This window comes from Scyliorhinus canicula, chromosome 20, assembly GCF_902713615.1.
Source record: "Scyliorhinus canicula chromosome 20, sScyCan1.1, whole genome shotgun sequence".
NCBI lineage: Eukaryota > Metazoa > Chordata > Chondrichthyes > Carcharhiniformes > Scyliorhinidae > Scyliorhinus > Scyliorhinus canicula.
In genome coordinates this window covers 4357260-4374117 of record NC_052165.1, presented here as the reverse complement: position 1 = coordinate 4374117, position 16858 = coordinate 4357260, and the positions used below count along the sequence as shown (strand labels likewise).

General features: G+C 44.3%; 1 protein-coding gene across 2 annotated transcripts in view; it reads left to right on the top strand.

Moving 5' to 3' along the window:
- Positions 1 to 16858, top strand: part of LOC119955253 (cyclin-dependent kinase inhibitor 1-like) — a 134716-nt gene that overhangs the window by 74019 nt on the left and 43839 nt on the right. The window contains exon 1 of one of the 2 annotated variants that reach the window (XM_038781293.1): positions 13150 to 13191. The exons of the other annotated variant lie outside the window; for it this stretch is intronic. The gene's annotated coding sequence lies outside the window, so the exon portion shown is untranslated. Of the gene's footprint in view, positions 1 to 13149; positions 13192 to 16858 lie in introns of those variants that run through there. 2 annotated transcript variants of the gene reach the window in all.

Sequence of the window (16858 nt, the reverse complement as noted above, 5' to 3'; positions counted from 1 at the left end):
TGCCTCCCTAAGAAACTCCGCATTACTGATCATAGGTTTGGTAGGTCCTTGAGTGGCGTAACTGCCCGATCCTAGATCCGCATCTTTGACCTATGGGCAGCACGGTGGCACAGTGGTTAGCACTGCTGCCTCACAGCTCAAGGGACCCAGGTTCAATTCCGGCCTAAGGCTACTCTCTGTATGGAGTTTGTACTTTCTCCCTGTGTCTGCGTGGTTTTCTCCGGTATTGTGTTCTGTGGCCTTGCTGTAGCAATGATACTCATAGAACTGTTGATAAGTTACTTAGAATGATGATTTATTATTAAACACGTGGAAGGATAACATGCAGAATGCTACACAGACGAGGTTGCTCTAGAACTACCCAATGTGTGACTGTCCGTGTGTATGCCTTACTACCAACTGATAAGCCTGCTATGTCAGGTGACCAAGGTCTAACGCCACCAGCTGGCTGGAGGTTGCATTGCTATATGCAATCTTATTCACAGACATATCATCACATCGGGGTGCTCCGGTTTCCTCCCACAGTCCAAAGATGTGCGGGTTTGGTGGATTGGCCATGCTAAATTTCCTCTTCATGTCCATTAGGTTAGGTGGGGTTCCTGGGTTATGGGGATAGGGAGGAGGCGTGGGCTTAAATAGGGTGCTCTTTCCAAGGGCCGGTGCAGACTCGATGGGCCAAATGGCCTCCTTCTGCACTGTAGCGAACAGTTTAGAAGTCAGGTTTTTCTGATAATGTCACACGAGGGCGGGTCAGAAATTGGGAATCCCCTGAATTATTTAAATATCAATTTAAAAGGCACTTCAGCTAATTAACTATCTATCTCACAGCAATAATGTGGTCAGAAGGCAAAAGTACAGCTTCAGGGTGAGATTTACTACAGGTGGCGAATTTGTTTGGGTGGGTTTTAAATCTGCAGCTGGAACCAGGTCTCAGTCTCAGCATTGCAGTTCAAACCCCATTGACGACGGGGACTTCTCATTTGAATGGCTGGAGGCATCTTCTGGTCAGTTTTTAACTCTTTTGATTCAGAGAACTCTTTTGACGGATTATTTCCTGTCCGTTAGCCGGAGGTGAGGAGTGAAAAGTGTCTGAGACAGATGGGGACTGTTGCCTCAGTTAGAGGCACAACCTCCCGCGAGGTGGAGAGAAAGATTGGAAGGAGGAGGCGGTGGAAAAGAGTGAGAGGAAGAAGGGACGCAGGGAAACTCAGAATTATGTGGATCCTCAGGAAGAGGATCGAGTAGCACCAGACCCTGAAGAGCATTAGAAACCCAGAACCCCCCCAGCAGAGGTGCAGATGAATATATCCATCCCAAGGTATACAGGCAGAGATCTGACTATCCATAGCTGCTGTCACAAGGTTATTGAGCCTTTTATAGTCCTGGGACCAAGTCCTCCTCACCACCAATACTGCTGACCTCGTCAAGCACCTCCTCCCCTGGCTCTCCTCTTCCCAGCTCTCGGCATGAGCTGGTGATGTCTGACATGTACTGTATGCAGGAGGGCAGCAAGAATGGCCTCACTGAATCTGGAGGAAGCTATGCCCCATCTGGAACGCTCCTTCTTCTCTCACTCTGATGGCACAGATATCTACGCACAAAAATATCTAATAAATTCCTCGATGCCAAAATGTGGGAGATGCTGAACTTGAAAAATTTTGACACCGATCAAGTTTGATATGGTTGGCAGAGATTAGCCAAAATTTAAAATAAAAAACAGAAAATGCTGGACGAGATTCAGCAGGCCGGGTATCATCCGTGGAGAGAGAAACAGTGTTAATGCTTTGAGTACATATGGTTCTTCCTCAGAGCTGAGGAGAGTTAGAAATGTGGTGGGTTTTATACTGTTGAAGAGAGGGGGTGGATCCGGTGGATCAGAATAGATGGCCAAGGACAGACGGGAGCTCAGGAGGGATTTGACAAAGATGTCATGGACATCAGACAAAGGGAATGGCAATGATAGTGTTAAAAACTAAAGACGTTGCATCAAAATCAGATAGCAGAATGTGTTCATAACAGAAAAAGGGTCAGTTCTCTTGGAAAACAAAACATGAGAACATATTATAGACGGGCCTGTGGGAAAGTGGGTTGGGAAAAACAATATCAACATGGAGGACAGAGTTCATGGTCTGAATTTATTGAACTCATTGTTAAGTGCAGAAGACTGTAAATTGCCTCGATGGAAGATGAGGTGATGTTCCTCCAGTTTGCTTTGTAGAACTGTAAGAACACCATCTTCTGATTAGGCACTTTACAGCCTTCTGGACTTAACATTGAGTTCAACAACTTCCTCCCATGAACTCTGTCCTCTATTTTGATAATCTTATATTATTTTCCCCATGCCCTCCCCCAGTCTATAACTTGTTCTTATGTTTTGCTTTCCGACAGCACTGACCTTTGTTCTGGCATTAACGCATTCTGCAATCTGACCTTTATGCCAGCATTAACACCTTCCTTTGTTTTTAACACGATCATTCGCACTCCCTTTGTTTTCTATCCATGACATCTTTGTCAAATCCTTTCCTGAGTTTTCACCTATTCCTGACTGTAGTAAGCCGGGAGACGCGGCCTCGAAGGTTAACTTTGTTTGTTTCTAACTCAAAATTAAAGCCACTCCCTGGCGTAGAACAACAAAGCCCCAACCTGGGTCTAGCCAAATTGCCAGTCCAGGTTCGGGCCGGCATTTAACGGGCTATGTTAACGAGTGCCAGCTGGGTGGGCTTCTGCCCGTTACCAAGGAAACTCATACTCCATGTGCCCGAGGGAGAGATCTATTATCAATCCCCCGTGGTCCTCATGGGAATTATTATCCTGACCTTCTATTTTCTTTTCACCTGCTCCATCTCCTCTCTTTAATAGTATGAAACCTATTACATTTCTATCTCTCCTCAGCTCTGAAGAAGACTCATACAGACTCAAAACGTTAACTCAGTATCTCTCTCCACAGATGTCACCACACCTGTGAGTTTTTCCAACATTTTCCATTTTAGTTTCAGATTTTCAGTATCCGCCGTATTTTCCTTCTATTTTAGCTGAACTTTAGTTTCACTTACCTGACCACACTTCAAGATATACAAATCTGCACTGGATTGACCATCTGTTGGGTCACCTGATGCTGTCAAGTGCTGGGCGTCCTTTAAACTGTTGGCTATTACCTTGTTCCAGGGTGCCTAGTGCTTCCAAGACTGGACATCCCGCTCTCCAGCAGTCTTTGGATGGGAGGATGATCTGTAAACCTCCCTTGCCACTAATTAGCACAGTATCGGACACACAAGGCTGGCAGGGTTGGAAGTCGGAATGCCATCTTCCGGTGTGGAATCCTTCTCTGTGAGCGGCCATATTATTCAGCCCATGACTACAAGGGGTCCACGTTTGGGAAATAAATAATCCAGAATACACAACATTTTGAACGTTTCAGAGACGAAAACGAGGAGGAGAAGCCCCGATACGGACATGCTCCTGGCTAACTCTCAGAAAGCCACTGCCATATCACACTCAATTAAGCTCTGATTGGCTCTGATTGGCTCGGAAGTCCCATCTTGGAGAGCTGTTGGCCAATCTGAACCATCAGTTTCAGGGAATTTGTCGGAATTTAGTCATTTCTCTGCTAATATTTTAAAAATTCGTTCATGTGGCCGTTATTTGTTGTCCATCCCTGAGGGTATTTAAGAGTCAACCACATGTAGGCCAGACCAAGTAAAGACGGAGGATTTCCTTCCCTAAAGGACATTAGTGAACCAGATGGGTTTTTACAACAACCCACAATGTTTCATGGCCACTTTTCATTCCAGATTTTGATTGAATTAAAATTTCACTCTCTGCCATGGCGGATTTGAACTTGGTTCCCCAGAGCAAGACTCTGGGTCTCTGGTTTACTAATCCAGCAACAATACCACTAAGCCATTGCCTCGCCTATTAATTATTCAAATTTCCTGTCTTATTAACCCCTAAGTTACCCTCTATTTCTGATATGTAACTTGTAATTTCTATGGTGAAGACAGACAAAGTATCTCTCTCGTTTCCTCATTCGCCATGTTAATTTCAGCTGTCTCTACTTTTCAGGAATTAAAGTTTACTTTTGCTACTTTCTTCTCTCTTATACACTCGTAAAAACTCTTACAATCTGTTTTTATATTCCTGGCTAGTTTGCTCACATTTTTCTTTTGCTTTTTTATCAATGTTTAGGTGGCTCTTTGCTGGTTTCTAAAACCTCAGATCTCCGGCTGTTCTTTGCAACATAAAAGCCTCTTCTTTTAAACTAATATTATCCTTAACCTCCTTATTAAGCCACGGGTGGATCTATCTCACAGGGTTTCGCTTTTTCAATGGAATGTATTCCTGATGAACATTTTGAAATGTTTAGAACATAGAACAGTACAGCACAGATCAGGCCCTTAGGCCCTCGATGTTGTGCCGAGCAATGATCACGCTACTTAAACCCACGTAACCCGTATACCCGTAACCCAACAATCCCCCCATTAACCTTACACTACGGGCAATTTAGCATGGCCAATCCACCTAACCCCGCACATCTTTGGACTGTGGGAGGAAACCGGAGCACCCGGAGGAAACCCACGCACACACGGGGAGGACGTGCAGACTCCACACAGACAGTGACCCAGCCGGGAATCGAACCTGGGACCCTGGAGCTGTGAAGCATTGATGCTAACCACCATGCTACCGTGAGGCCCTTGAAATGTTTCCCACTATTTACTGACCGCCATGTGTTTTGGTCAATTTACCCAATTGACATTAGCCAGCTGTTTAATTATACCTATGTCACTGACTTTGTTTACGTTTGTGGTAGCGTTATTAATATTAAAATAGGTATTACGGTCAGCCTGGATGGATTTGGAAAGCTCCGAATTTGTAGAGTTCCAGGTCTGGAAAAGGCCCATCCAAGAATGATTAAAGAGGTAGGGCAGGGCGATGTCAGCCCCTTGCTCATTAGTGTAAGGATTCAATAGAGTCGGGGATAGTTCCCTGAGACTGGAATCAAAATAATACAGTTCCTATTTTCAAAAAAAAAGATAATCAGCATCAGGTATTGATAGCTCAATCAACCGGCCATCCATTAATGATAAAGAGCTAGCAGGGATTATAAAAAGTGCATTTTATGATCACTGGGAAAGGGGAAGAAGAATTATAAATGCACAACGGCTGCCAGAAAAAAATAGATCATGCCAACAAATTCAATAGTGTCTCTTGAGACAGTGACTGGGATATTACACAAAAGAAGACATTATATACCTGGACTTTCAAAAAGTCAGATTTGTGCATCACACTGGGTTACTTCACAAGATGGAATCTTGTGGCTATCTGTAGCAATTTGAAACACTGGATCAGGAATTAGCTCCAATCCTGCAGCTAAATTGTACTTAATGAATATGATTCAGCTTGGGGAAATATTACTGGTGGTGGTCCCCAGGGATCAGTCCTCAGCCACTACACTTTATCAATGACTTGGACGGCTGTGTATGGTAAGTTTGTCAATGGCACCAGATTCTGTGCCAGGATTAAGGCAGTGTCGGCGTGCAATCCAACCCAAAGATTTAGATTTGCTCGGGGTGAGGCCACACATGCTAAATAGCTTTAATTTAGATAAATGAAGTTACATGCATGTTGGTAACGTAGAAGATACTGCGAGGCCTGGATAGAGTGGACATGGAGAGGATGTTTCCATTTGTAGGAAAAACTAGAAACAGAGGACACAATCTCAGACTAAAGGGACGATCCTTTAAAACAGAGATGAGGAGGAATTTCTTCAGCCAGAGGGTGGTGAATCTGTGGATCTCTTTGCCGCAGAAGGCTGTGGAGGCCAAATCACTGAGTGTCTTTAAGACAGAGACAGATAGGTTCTTGATTAATAAGGGGATCAGGGGTTATGGGGAGAAGGCAGGAGAATGGGGATGAGAAAAATATCAGCCATGATTGAATGGCAGAGCAGAGTGGATGGGCTGAGTGGCCTAATTCTGCTCCTATGTCTTATGGTCTTACGGTCTTATGGTAGGACCAACACAGAATACACATATCATTCTCAGGGAACAATGCTGTGAAAAAAATATCTTTTTCACCATTTTGGCCAGACAAAAACAACCCAGCAATACAAAAACAATCCCAACCAATCACAGAATCCCCCCCAACAAACCTCAACAATTGTAGAACCCCCCCCCCCCCCCCCCCCCCCCCCACCCCTCAGTGTGAACTTCACCTTCTGCAGGGTCAGAAGGTCCAGCAGGTCTCCCCGCCACACCGAGGCACACCGTGGCGAGGCTACCTGCACCCCAACAAGACCCGTCTACGAGCGATCAGTGAGGCGAAGGTTAAGACATCTGTCCCCGCACTCCCGCCTGCAACTCCAGCCGGTCCAACACTCCAAATATGGCACCTAGGGGACCGGGCTCCACATCCACATGCAAGACCCTTGATATTGTGCTAAATACTGTCCTCCAAAACATTTTCAGCTTCGGGTAGGACCAAAACATATGAACATGTTCTGCGGGTCCCCTCCCACATTGCTCACACACATCCGCCACCCCCTCGAACAGCTGGCTCATCCTTGATTTTGTGAGGTAGGCCCCATGCACTACCTTCAGCTGTATTAGCCCCAGCCGCGCATGTGATGTCGAGTCATTTACCCTCCGAAGCACCTCACACTACAATCCCTCTCCCAGCGGCATCCCCCCCCCCCCCCCCCCCAGCTCCTCCTCCCACTTCACCTTAATCCCCCCCATGGACATCCTATCCTCCTCCAGGTTCCTCCCGTAGATCGGCAAGATGACCCCCCCTCTCCACTCCCCTGCTGACAGCACCGCCTCCAGCAACGAGGAGGCCGGCGCTATCGGGAAGGTCGGGAAAACCTTTCTTGCAAAGACCTGCACTTGCATGTACCTAAACCCCTCCCCCTGCCAACCTATACTACTCTCTCAGCTCCTCCACGCTCGCAAATCACCCCCAAGGAACAAATCCTTCATTTCCCTTAATCCCCCTCTCGTTCCATCCCTGAAACCTCGTATCCATCCTCCCGGCTCGAACCCATAATCCCCCCTGATTGGCATCCCCCTGACCCGACCCCCAGCTTAAAATGTTACCTGAACTGTCCCCAAATCTTCAATGTGGCCACCACCACGATACTCACCAAGTACTTTCCTGGGGCCATCGGGAGCGGCTCCATTGTCAGCGCCCCCAACCCCGACCCCCTACACGAGCCTGCCTCCATTTTAACCTACAGAGACACCCCCTCACCTTGCTCCAGCCCCGCACCTTCTCCGCATTCGCTGACCAGTAATAGTACAGCAAGTTTGAACAGCCTAACCCCCCCACCCCCCGCCCATATTCCTCCCACCCCCCCCCACCCCCAAATGAACAAGGAGATCAACTTGTCCACCCCCCCTGAAGAAGAACGTAGGTAAAAAGACCGGCAGACAGTGAAATAAAAACAGGAATTGTGGCAAAACATACATTTTAACTGCCTGTACCCAGCCTGCCAATGACAGGGGGAGATTGTCCCACCTCGACAGATCAGCCTTCACTCTCCCCACCAATCTAGTGAAATTAAACTTCCAAAGCCCTGCCCAAGAGATAAAAATCTTAGTGTAGTTGTGCAAAGATTACTGAAGGTTCATAATCAATGAGACATGGGGAGGAAATGTATGGAAGTGATAGGAAACCCCACCACAGGCTGGAGAGCCAGCAAGAGACCTGCACTATCTCCTTTGGAGAACACCCACCAAATTAGGAGCCAATAAGGTAATTAACAGGAGGCACAAGAGAGGCAGTGGCTGCTGCCAGAATTTTGCCCACTGGAGGTCCAGAATTGAGGAGCGACCAAGGCCATAAGTGAATGAGCAAGAGCGGGGGGGGGGGGGGGGGGGGGGGGGGTGTGCTCTCGGTGGCATCACTCCCGACCTGATGCTGGGTCCCTCCATCAGACATGGAGCACCAGACACTGAGGAACTCTCTTGTGGAACTGCAAGCAACCCACACAGGTTTGCATGTCCGGCTCTCTGTATTGCAACTGGTCTACCTGCTGCTGGGTTAATACCAGCAGCAGCAGAAAGTGGTGCTTAATTGGACATTAACCACCCGAGGTGGGGATAGAGTAGTCTTGAAAAAGGTCATGTGGATGGCTGCCAGAATGATGCTTGCCTTAAGAACATAGAGCATAGAACTGTACAGCACAGTACAGGTCCTTCGGCCCACAATGTTGTGCCGAACTAGTCTGAAACTAAGATCAAATCAACCTACTCCCAATCATTCTAGTGCACTCCATATGCCTATCCAATAACCGCTTGAAAGTTCCTAAAGTGTCTGACTCCACTACCTTAGCTGGGAGTGCGTTCCACGCCCCAACCACTCTCTGAGTAAAGAACCTATCTCTGACATCCCTCCTATATCTTCCACCATCAACCTTATAGTTATGTCCCCTTGTAACAGCTACATCCACCCGAGGAAAAAGTAGCTGAACATCCATTCTATCTATCCCTCTCATCATCTTATACACCTCAATTAAGTCACCTCTCATCCTCCTTCGCTCCAATGAGAAAAGCCCTAGCTCCCTCAACCTTTCCTCATAAGACCTACCGTCCAATTCAGGCAGCATGCTGGTAAATCTCCTTTGCACCCTTTCCAATGCTTTCACATCCTTCCTATGATGAGGTGACCAGAACTGCACACAATACTCCAAATGTGGTCCAACCATGGTTTTGTACAGTTGCAGCATAACCCCGCGGCTCTTAAACTCAATCCCCCGTTAATAAATGCTAACACACTATAGGCTTTCTTCACGGCTCTATCCACTTGGGTGGCAACTTTCAGAGATCTATGGACATGAACTCCGAGATCTCTCTGCTCCTCCACATTCTTCAGAACCCTGCCGTTGACCCTGTAATCCGCATTCAAATTTGTCCCACCAAAATGAATCACCTCACACTTGTCAGGGTTAAGCTCCATCTGCCACTTTTCAGCCCAACTCTGCATCCTATCAATGTCTCTTTGCAGCCTACAACAGCCCTCCACATTATCCACTACTCCACCAATCCTGGTGTCATCAGCAAATTTACTAACCCAACCTTCAACTCCATCATCCAAGTCATTGATAAAAATCACCAATAGCAGAGGACCCAGCACTGATCCCTGTGGTACACCGCTGGTGAATAATAGTTTAAGGAACAACAGCTATTCAGATAGACTCAGGAATCCTGGTCTATTTACTTTAGAGTGGTGTAAATTTAAAGGTGATTGAATAAAAATCTAGAAATAAATGAAAGGTTGGATAGCAAACCCTATTGATAGATTAGTTTAGTTTAGCCAGCTGGGAAGGACGAGGAAACATGTGTTTAAGTGTAGTACTGATATCTCATAGAAATATACTGGATATTAAGTGATTCTGCTTTTCCCAGAGAATGATGTGCCTCTGGAATGCATTGTCACCTAATAGTGAGGATACTGACTCTTTGCATGTCTTCACGAGGTTGCTGGATCATCTTATCACTGGGGCAAAGATCAGTGTCCTTGTTGGTAATACTTAGTCCATGTGATCTCTGCATATGAGGGGGTCAGGGAGATACTTTACACCGTATTGTTTTCCTTTCTTGGCCCTGATTAATTCCTGTTTTGCCTCCGCCTGGAGATTATATGGGTGCAGGATGGGGTTGAAGGGACAGGGAGGCTGTGGGCTGGGGACAGAGGGGTATAATACAATAATCTTTATTATTGTCACAAGTAGAATTACATTAACACTGCAATGAAGTTACTGTGAAAATCCCCTGGTTGCCACCCTCTGGCACCTGTTCAGGTAGACGGAGGGAGAATTTAGAATGTCCAATTCATCTAACAGCACGTCTTTCGGGACTTGTGGGAGGAAACCGGAGCACTCGGAGGAAACCCAGACAGACACAGGGAGAATGTGCAGACTCCGCACAGACAGTGACCCAAGTGGGAATCGAACCTGGGACCCTGGAGCTGTGAAGAAACAGTGCCAACCACTGTGCTACTGTGCTGCCCCAATACCTTGGGTATTGGTGGGAACTGGCAGCTGGGGGTGATGCAGGTTGGAAGGGAAAAACGTGTTTAGCAATAATGGTCTGGCCATCATGATATGAGGCAGGTTTGATGGATCAGTTGGTTATTCCTGTTCCTCAATTTCATTTGCTTATATTTTTTTTTAGAACAGTACAGCACAGAACAGGCCCTTCGGCCCTCGATGTTGTGCCAAGCAATGATCACCCTACTCAAGCTCACGTATCCACCCTATACCCATAACCCAACCTTACTTTTTTAGGACACTACGGGCAATTTAGCATGGCCAATCCACCTAACCCGCACATCTTTGGACTGTGGGAGGAAACCGGAGCACCCGGAGGAAACCCACGCACACACGGGGAGGACGTGCAGACTCCGCACAGACAGTGACCCAGCCGGGAATCGAACCTGGGACCCTGGAGCTGTGAAGAATTTATGCTAACCACTATGCTACCGTGCTGCGGTATGCTGAAATATTTGACAAGTATGGGTTCCACTCATGAATATCTTTCAATCCCTGTGCTCTCATTAGTTTGGCTCAGTAATAGCAGACATCTAAGTCATCAGTTAAATGTGGGTCGGAGTGAAGTCCCAAGATCTTGATTAAAGCAGCGCTGAGTTTAGTAGTGAAGTGGAAGTTTCCCAATGTCAGACAGGTAACAATTTCTGCAGGGTGAACTTCAATAATCTGTATAAATCTTAAATGTCCCCTTACCGGTGGAATTCAATCCCATCCAGTGTTGTCACACGGAACCCTCTTCTTTCGCTACACAATATCTTACCGTTTGCTGAATCACTCATTAGGCATTTAAAATCTGTGATTTCCCCACCAGAACCAGACAACATTGCTCCTTTATTTTCATACAACCCATTGTGGCCAAACATGCACCTCGTTGTTTTGCCAACAATACTGATTTACTTTTTAAAATTTAAATCATATTCTCGCAATGGTCAATTTTAGAAATCTGCAGAGTTCCAATCTTCAGGTCACTCCTTTTGCTTCATTTGCTTTTTGACAAATTTCATATCAACAGAATTGGATTAATAGGGTGTGGCCCACATACCACCGCAAACCGGATTGTCATCAGCACACAGAGCTAAAAAAGATTTTCTTTTCCAAGTGTCATTAAAACTACAGAAATCCATCTCAATATTCCGCTCCCATCTTTCTCTTGTACCTCGGAATCTACACGTTGTTCTCAGATGCCTTTACGTTTCCTGTGGTGTCCATGTGGAGCCCCATTTACATGCGAGCAATGCATTTGCTGGCGAATGCTCTGTATTTCTAGTAGAGTCTCTGGATTCCTCCACCGCAGATGTTCCAATTGCCGCGAATGGCATTTATGATGCTTATAATTGACCCCCTGTTTGGAATTTATGATGTTTGTTCCGACTTTACAACTCCACACCAGCCCTTCTTTAATATTTTTATTACACATATATCCTACTGCTTATTAAATGCAGCCTTTCCTTGTCTGAAACAGGGCCAAATAATCCGCCAACCAGTCTGCAGTATTGGATTGCTGACCTTGTAGTTGCCCAGAAAGTTGTGAAATCTCCCACCCTTCACTCCCCAGATTGACACCCACACCAGCTGGTTACAGGGCACTGCCATCTATGGAATATGGTCGCTGTGGCTCCCAACAGCACACTGCCTGGCCAAGGTCCAGTCCACAAAGCGGTGTACCGTTTTCAGCGAATAATCTTGGCACTCTGTACCCTGGGGTGTTAGCCAGGCTCCAGCCAAAACCAGGTTGGCCACACCTCTAGGGGAGGCTTCTGGCGGGAGTTTGAATGTCTGAACCCCGGGGGGAAACGAAGTGGCAATTTGCTGGTCCAAATGATGCCTGACCCAGCTGATGGAGCCAACTCCAAATCAATAGATCCCAGAACGAGACCAGTGGGCAAGATCTACACTACCTGGTATGTCACCAATATCACAGAATGATACAGTGCAGAAGAGGCCCTTCGGCCCATCGAGTCTGCACAAGGTACGAAAAACACGTGACCTGCCTATCAAATCCCATTTGCCAGCACTTGGCCCATAGCCTTGAGGAAAAGATGTTTAGCAATGATGGCCTGGCCATCATGACATGAGGCAGGTTTGATGGATCTGCTGGTTATTCCTGTACCTCCATTTCACTTGTTCATATAAAAGTGAAATATTTGACCAGTATGGGGTCCACTTTTTTTTTTGTTCATGAGACGCAGGCTGGGCCAACGTTTATGCCCATCCCTAATTGCCCCTTGAATGGGTGGTTAAGAATCAAGCACGTTGCTGTGGAGCTGGTATGTAGGTCAGACCGGGTAAGGATGGCAGATTTCCTTTCTTAAAGGACATTAGTGAACCAGATGGGTTTTTACGACAGTCGACAATGGTTTCATGGTCACCGTTAGACTTTTAATACCAGATATTTATTGAATTCAAATTTCAGTATCTGCAGTGGCAGGATTTGAACCTGGGTCCCCAGCACATTAGTCCGGGTCTCTGGTTTACTCGTCCAGTGACAATACCACGACACCTCCCTCAATATATTTCAATCCCTGTGCTCTGCAAAGCATAATGAGGCACAGTAATAGCAGACATCACAGCCAACAGTTAAATATACCTCATCTCAATCCTTTCTAATATGAAAAAGCATAAAGTTCATTTTAATTTTCTGCAGGAATACAGAAATCCTATTTTCTGAAGAATGTCATCACTTTAAACTGGTCAGAAACCAAGGAAATATCAACCTCATCTTGAAAACCCCACTGAAAAATGTATAAGAAAAGTGAAACACTCATCACAATCTATCAAGTTGATCCGATTTGACAAGCTAAAGTTCATGGGTTTTCTGGAGGAGACAGAGATACAGACAAATCATTATGGTTCTTCCCTGCATTCTGGATAGGTGTACAAGATGCAGCCAAAAGGAATAAGTGGCTACAATTCGAAGCCCACAAAATTTAGTATTCTTCGACCAATGCACCCAAACAAAAAAAGCAGCAGCTTGCTTCCAACCTGCTAGAGGAGAATATTAAATTCAGAGTGATGTTTGCCAAGAAATAATGAATTTCTGAAGGTTAAGACACAGATATTTTACAGTGTGCTCTCCCTCATTCTCTTGTTCTAGCTAATTACTTGGCTGATGAAACTGGGAAGGATGCAAATCAAGCGACAGGGCAGTGAGTCGTAATGTAACAGATTATGAATTCATGTCATGCATGTGTGTACGTGTGTTTTCTACGTGGGGAGAATATCAGACAAAGTACAGTGACAAAGACATGTCACACTGGGTCTGTATTTTCCACATAATTCCACTGCTAGTTAATGTTGAGACTTTGTCATAAAAGGTCTGTGTGCATGACGATTAGTCAATGACCTCCGCAGATAAATGTCAGTAGCAGCAATTAAGACAAGTTGTATCTACCAATCAATTAGATCACTGTGGAATCGGCGTTAAAGCTGTGATTGGCTGCTACCCAGAACGTTGATTTTTGGAGTTCCAGCTATGCCCAGCCAGCCCTGCATGAAGATTTTAGCCAACGCTGCTCCACTCGAATTCTAAATTTAAACTCATTCTGAAGTACCATTTAATTTGCAGTTCAACATTTAGACATTGTTAAGAAATAGCATTTTTAAATAATAGTTAATTTTTACTTATGGATTAGCTCAGAGTTATGAGACTAAATGGCAATAATGAGCTCAGTGTTTAACGCACCAATGATTATTTTTGCACTCAGATTCAATCTGTGCCAAAACAATCAATGGCATGATAAAAGGGCACTGTCTTCATAAAAATCTGCCTGCAAATGTAAACCATCTTTCGTCACGTTTTTTTTGGTTTGGAGAAGATAAAGACTTCTGAATCATTATCAAAATGATGTGTGCAACAAAGTATTCACCTTTCAGTGTGATTTATTTTATTGATTCAAAAACGCGAAAATCACGTTAAACTGATCAACTCAACGGACTTTTGATGTCTTGATGTCAGTGCAGCAACCGCACATCACGATTTCTGATCAAATTTTAAATTGGTCAAGTGACGTTCCCACAGCTTACAAAATTATCCGAACTTTTACTGCAACTGTTACAATCATGCCCAGATTACTGTTTTCATAAAAGTATAAAGTCTGAGTCATTAAATGATTTCAAGAAGGATATATATATACTTCTGATTTAAAACGGGTTAAAGGGATATGGAGATCAGGCAGGGAGGTGGCTTTGAGACCAGGAAGAGATCAGCCATGATCTGATTGAATGGCGGAGCAGACTCGAGGGGCTGAATGGCCGACGTCTGCTCCTAGTTCCTATGCTCCTAATAAGAGAAACTTGGATAAGTTTATAACGTAAAAGAGTAAAACCCAAACAGTTTATGATTGTCGTCTGAATCCTGAAGATGTGTTGCATGCAACCTCAAACATATTCTCATACATTATCTATTATAAGATAATATTGGACCTGCCAAGGTACTGTTTCTTGGAAACTGGAGATATTACAATCAATTTTGAAGTCTTCATAAAATCAAGTGCTAGAAATATCTAGATACTGTCATGTGAGAGTGCGTTGAATAAATGGGTGTTTTTTATAGAATAACTGTAGTGGGTGTACCTTTAAGAAATTGGTGTTTATTACTGCAGTGATGTCAGAGTGTGGGTGGAGCTGAGCTCTGGCACTGCTTTTTAATTTCCCTTTGAGAAAAGCTTGGGTGTGACTGTTTTTTTTTGGTTTTGTTGCAGTGTTCTCTACAGTCAGCCAGAGAAGGTGTAATTTTTTCCCTGCCATGTAAAGACTATTTCTTGATCATTTGGTGAATTCAGAGTGATAACTGTTATCTGTAGTGAATTTAAACCTAATGTGCTTCTGTTAAAAGTTTTTTTATTTTTGTCTTATAGATGTTAAAAGGAAAGTAAGGATTACATAGTGTTGTATTCTTTGGGGGTTGTATTTGAATTAATGGTTGCTAAGATGTTCACTGTATGTTTTAAAAAGGTTAACTTGAGTTCATTGAATAAACATTTTTTTTCTTAAAAATACTTTTCGCTTTCTGCTGTACCACACCTGTAGAGTGTGCTGTGTGCTCCCCATACCACAATGTATTAAAAGTTGTAGGTCAGGTGAACTCCATGATACACTTTGGGATTCTCTAAACCCTGGCCCATAACAAATTGGGGGCTCGTCCAGGATAAAAGTCTATCTATTGGACTGGCTTAGTGAACTTAAAGACAGTGAGGAGTGAGCATATTGTGGTTGCTTTGCCGCTGTGGTATTTCAGTTTAAGTAGGGAGTATGTTGTGGACAATGGCTCTTTCAGAGGCCCTGAAGTTTTGGGGGTGGAGACGGTCACACGCAGTACCTTACGGACAGAGACTAAAAACAGACTGTTAGATTTGGTAAAAACATTGCAGTTAATATTACCTGACAAAATACGAAAAGATGAGGTAATTATGGTGGTGGCTAAATTGCCTGAGATACAGTCTGACTCATTGGAAATAGCAAAGATCCAGTTGCAGATTAAGCAACTTGAACATGAAAAAGAATTAAAGCAGCTTGAATATCCAATAAGAGAAAAAGAAAGAATAGACCTAGCAGAACAAAAAGAGAGAGAAAGGAAGATACAGATCAGGGAAAGGGTAGAAGAGAGAGAGTTTGAACTTCAGAAAATGGCCATGAAACATGACAGTCAGTTAAAATTGGCGGACGTAAAGTGAAATGTACAGTTGGATGATAATGATGAGGATAGTGAGAAAGAGCGTCATAGTCAAAGGCTTGGTGGGGATCTATTTAAATATGTCCAAGCATTGCCAAAGTTTGATGAGAAGATGGTAGAAGCCTTTTTCATTTCATTTGAGAAGGTAGCTAAACAAATGAAATGGCCACAGGACATGGGGATATTACTGATTCAAGCAAAGCTGGTAGGTAGGGCTAGTGAAGTATCTGAATCACTATCCGAGGAGGTATCTGAGTCGTATGAGAAGGTGAAAAAAATCCATCTTAGGTACATATGAACTAGTGCCTGAAACCTCCAGACCAAGGTTTAGAAATTTATGGAAAGAACCTGGTCAAACATAATTGGAGTTTGAAAGGATCAAACAGAGTAATTTTGAGAGGTGGATAAGGGCTTTGAAAATAGACCAAACATATGAAGCTCTCAGAGAAATTATACTTTTGGCGGAGTTTAAAATTTCAATTCCTGATATAGTGCGAACTCATGTGGAAGAGCAGAGGGTTAAAACTGTGAGATTAGCAGCAGAAATGGCAGATGATTATGAATTAGTTCTTAAATCAAAGCTTGGTTTCTAACATCAGTTTCAGCCTGTGAGGGATAGAAACTGGGGAAAGGAGAAATATTCAAGTGGTAAAGGTAAAGGAGGTCTGATGGGAGTCAATACAGAGAGAGTACCTCAGACTAAAAAGGAAATCCAGGAGGGTGGAAGAGACATGAAAAGTTTCAAATGTTTTCACTGTAATAAACTAGGCCATGTAAAGTCACAGTGTTGGTGGTTGAAGAAAAGCATTGGGAAGGCTGATGTGGTTAAACAGGATAAGACAGTGGGGTTTGTTAAAGTGAGAAAGGAAAGCCCAAGTGAAGCGAAGGAGGTGCAAAAGATTGGGCAGCCTGATCAAGAGGTGATTGATAAGAAGGTGCCAGATCTCCTTAAAGAATTTACTTGTGTGGGTAAAGTTTACTCATGTGTGTCAGGAGGAGCAGGTAAAGAAGTCACAATTTTAAGAGATACGGGAGCTGATCAATATTTGATGGTAAGAGATGAGGAGTTATGTGGTTTGGGAAGAACGTTGCCAGAAAAGGTGGTGATATGTGGAATTCAGGGTGAGAGGAGTAGTGTTCCA